The sequence below is a fragment of the Primulina huaijiensis genome, chromosome 15 (genome assembly GCF_012295235.1).
Source record: "Primulina huaijiensis isolate GDHJ02 chromosome 15, ASM1229523v2, whole genome shotgun sequence".
NCBI classification, from domain to species: domain Eukaryota; kingdom Viridiplantae; phylum Streptophyta; class Magnoliopsida; order Lamiales; family Gesneriaceae; genus Primulina; species Primulina huaijiensis.
This window is the reverse complement of record NC_133320.1, coordinates 10,519,101-10,523,752: the sequence shown is the minus strand read 5'-3', so window position 1 is coordinate 10,523,752 and position 4,652 is coordinate 10,519,101.

The following is a 4,652-nucleotide window of genomic DNA, read 5'->3' as shown; positions in this document are numbered from 1 at the left end:
CTTAAAAGACATAAAAATGCAATTGGTAGGACACTAAAAGATCTCAAAGACATTAATCCAATAATTTGCACTCACAATATTCACTTAGAAGAAAATGATAAAAATCTCAACAACCACGAAGGAGATTAAATCCACAATGAAAGATATTGTGAAAACTGAAGTTCTCCTACTTGATGTTAGAATTATCTCCCCTATTTCTGATAGTAAGTGGGTAAGCCCAACACAAGTAGTTCAAAAAAAAATCTGACATCTCAGTGATAAAAAATTAAAAAGGTGAATTGTTAACAAGTCGAGTCCCATCTACTTCACAGATATGTATTGATTATAGAAAATTAAATGACACTACTAGAAAAGATCATTTTTCATTACCATTTTTGGATCAAAGAGTAGCATGTCATCTCTACTACTGTTTTCTTGATGGATATTCAAGCTTTTATCAAATTTCCATTGCACTCGAAGATCAAAATAAAACTACATTCACATGTCTTTTCGGAACATTTGCATTTAGAATGATGCCATTTGGTTTATGCAATGCCCAAGCAACATTTCAAATATGTATGCTAAGCGTTTTTAGTGACATGGTTGAAAATTGTTTAGAGATTCAAGGATGATTTAACTGTTTTTTGGAATACATTTGATAATTGTCTTAAAAATTTCGAAAAATTTTAAAAAGATGTGAAGAAAAAGGTCATATTTTAAATTGAGAAAAATATCATTACATGATTATTTCTGAGATTGTTCTGGGACATGTTGTGTCATCTCATGGAATTTGACCAATTGATGGGATCGGTTCTAGGCACTTGTGAGCGTGCAGGGTGCTTCAAACACAATATTCTCAATGAGCTGCAATAGTTCGTGTACTAAGAATGTAAGTACCGATGAATTAAATCGAATTTGGTGTTCAAACCAAGCAGAAAATACTCGAAGTAATCCTTCGTTAAGAAAGATGATTTGTTTAAAGCTTTTAGCTTGTGTAAACATATTAACTGAAATAAGGGGGATCAATTTTTGCTTGTATCAGTTCAGTTATGGTGAGAACTAAACTGATCAAGTCAGTTTCAAAACAAATGTTAAACAGTTAAATATGCAAGATATGTTTATGGATGTTCGGAGACTTCAACTGCTCCTACGTCACCCCTTCTACCACCTCGGGTAACACTACTGCTTAACTGAATTCCTAGCATCAAGATTGTATACAACACATCAAAATCAGCATATTGTTTAATATCTCATATGCAAAGACTACAAACACATTGTTTTACGTATTTGTGTGAAGACTCACTCTGCTTTTCAATACCCTCTATTCTCTGTGTATATGTGAGTGATGGTGTGTGTGTGTGTGAGAACTGATCTATGAATATAACACAAAAGTTTTCTCACATACTGAGAGAAATGTGCTTCTAAACTAAGCTGATGACATGTCCTATTTTTCTCTCCTTTACTGATCTTCACACCTTTTTGTTGATGGTCTTGATCTTGTATTTATAGAGGCTACGTGACTGTTCATCAAGACTCATCAAATGTGTTCGTTGCATTTTGAATCCGTTCCTCGATATTTGTGTCTTGTCCTTTCTGAAAGCCATTCTGGAACTTCTCGACTTGAAACTCTGCTGCAAAGTTCATTGTTGTCCTTTGATCGGACATTTGATTTTATATCCTTCTGCACAGCTGGATTCCACTTAGATAATGTGTTCATTGCATTATTGTAGTCCTTCACCACTATCATGTCTCACGGCATAGTCCTTTAACCTACCCAACAGAAACAACCCTCAAAGGGTGAGCATACACAACAATCATCATCGTAATACATAACAATTATATTAACAACATAAAATATAACTGAAATCATAACAGAAATACTCATTTTCCTGTTTCTGGACAATCGGCCATCAACAACCTCAACAACATCACACTGCAACAATAACATCGACGATACGTAGCACCCCAACTCCGATTAGCAATATCGTCAAACGAACAACAACATCAACGATACATCGCACCCCAACTCCGGCGACAGCAATATCGTTGAACGAAAAACAACATCAATGATACGTCGCACCCCAACTCCGGCAACAACAATATCGTTGAACGAACAACATCAACGTGAAATCTCCCAACAACGACAACCAACAACATCAACAATAATGAACAACACCACATATAATATCAAATCACCCAATTCTGGTGATTTATCATCATTCAACGCAATAGTATTCATCAATACTAAACAATAACAACATATGCTCGTACGTCAACACGTACCTGATAATCGAGTATATATAAAATCTGGCTATTTCTTTGATCCTGAGGCTTGTGATGTATCTAAATAATTCAACAAAAATTATCAGACCATTGTCACCGTATCAACAAAATCATAACAGCCTCAAAAATATGTAACATCAAATAGCCCAACAAAAATTAATTCAACAATGTGAGAACCCGAGATTTTTCGATTCAAAGCAAATCAAGTAGGTGATATGAACTTGAAAGTTAACTTAAAATAAGTTCGACACTTTTTCGTTACAACTAAACAACTTGAATATTAACTTAAATTTTCAGTAAATTTAGCTCGAGAGAATAACTTCAAACTCGGGGATTAGCTCAGCGGGAGGCCAAGCTGTAATTAACCGTATTCATTGAGAAGTTACCACGGAAGGAGTAAAACCCCAGCTCAAGGACTCGATCCTTCAGCTCGAAGAAGCTCAACCAAGCTTGTCCTAACAAGACCAAAAAGGGAGCTATAAGTTGAGCCAAGAGTTTGGACAAGTTGAATGTGCAGGAAATAACCTTTGCGTTAACCTATGAAGGAGCTGCGGGAGGAGCTAAGGGCTAGGGCATATTGATGATGCATGAAATGACCCTTGATGTTTAGTATGGAGCTTGATAATTTATTAAGCCTTGACTAAATTTATTCCATACCTTGGAGAGCAAGGAGGCGTGCACTTGGGGAGGTGAGAAGCCATTGTTGGCACCTATAAATAGACCATGCCATACCACCACACCAAACCAAAAACTCCACTCAAAAGCTCCAAAATTTCAGCCCTCTCTCCCTCTCCCAACAGCATTCGGTCGAACCCAAGAATAGGAAGGAAGGATTTTGAAAAGTCCAGAGTGTGCTAACCCGTGCCGAGGTGATCCCCGATTGAAAGACAGTATTTGTTGGAGTTGCGTCGAAGTGCTGCCGAAATTTCAAGAAAGAGCTTTGTATAAAAATCAAGTAAGTGGGCTTTTGGTTAAGTATTTGTTTCTATTTTAAAATTTGAAATAAATAACGTGACATGCATGTTGGTGTGTCCCTTTTTCGAAAATGTCAGTGTGTTCTATTTTAAATTTCGATCGATTATGTGTTCTCTTCTAAGTTTCGAAATTCTTGGTTCCGCTGTGTCTGGATGAATAACTCTGAAATCTGAATAGCTGAAAAATTCTGTTTGTTACTTCTGAATTCTGTTGCACTGTTACGATTCGAATTTGAAATGGGACGAGAATTATAGTTCTGTTCTGGCCCCCATTGGTGGGTATAAAACCATGTTTTGTTCTGGCCCCCATTGATGGGTATAAAACCATGTTCTGGCCCCTATTGCTGGGTATAAAACCATGTTCTGGCCTCACCCCTTAGAGGACTAACATATTGGGGACAATTTGACCATGGAAATGAGATGAGTAACAGTGTGTTTTGTCTGCTCTAAAATCATTTGAATTTTTTCTGCTCTGTTCCTAATCATTTGATAAGTTTCGTCTCTTATTCGTTGTGTCCAGTCAAGAATATTGAGTTTTGAAAGTATGTTATGAAAGTATGTTAAAAGAAATTTTTAAAAAAATTAAATTCTATATGTATCTTTGGAATCGATCAACCCCCACTTGCTGAATGTTTCCCAAAACACTCACCCCTTACAAATTTCAGATAAAAATGAAGAGCAAGTGAACGAGGAAGAACAAGGAGCATTTTGGGGATGGTGATTGGATGTCAAGATCAGGAAATCGAGAATTTGTATTCTTTTCTTTTGTTTAGTTTCTGCAAACTCTGATGTAAAAGTTTATTCCTTTGTCATTGTAAGACAATACTCTATTTATGAAAAATACTGATTTGATTTGATACGAGGCTTTACTGTTTTCAATGTAATTGTTAAACAATGCCGGATGTCACCAATGCTTCGGACTCGGGGCGTGACATTTAAGTGGTATCAGAGCCGCCAGGTTCATAGTCCTGCTGGGATTTTGACAGACAAAATTTGACGAAGTCAAATTTTCGCAAAAGCCTAGTGAATCCCAATTCGAGTCCAACTATCATCTGTTCTTGAAATCCAACTTTCGTCTGCTTCCTAACTTTCGAATAGCCTTAAAAAATCTATCTCTTCAATCGCTTTGCAATTTTTAGTATCAAAATTTTTCCACGACAACTTTGTTTCTATTTTGTGCCTTTCTAGCTTTGATACGATTCTGATGCTTTGCCTTCGATTTTGTCCTAGGAAATGGCTGCTCCTCGTACTCGCTCTCAGGCTGCCCTTCGCATGCGCCAACTCATGATTGATAATCAGAATAGGGAGATCGCGACTTTGAAAGCGCAACTGGCTAGGGAAAAATTGGAGAAATAGGAACTTATTGAGAGTAGACACATACTTGAGACTGACGTACAACGGATGACTCATCATTTG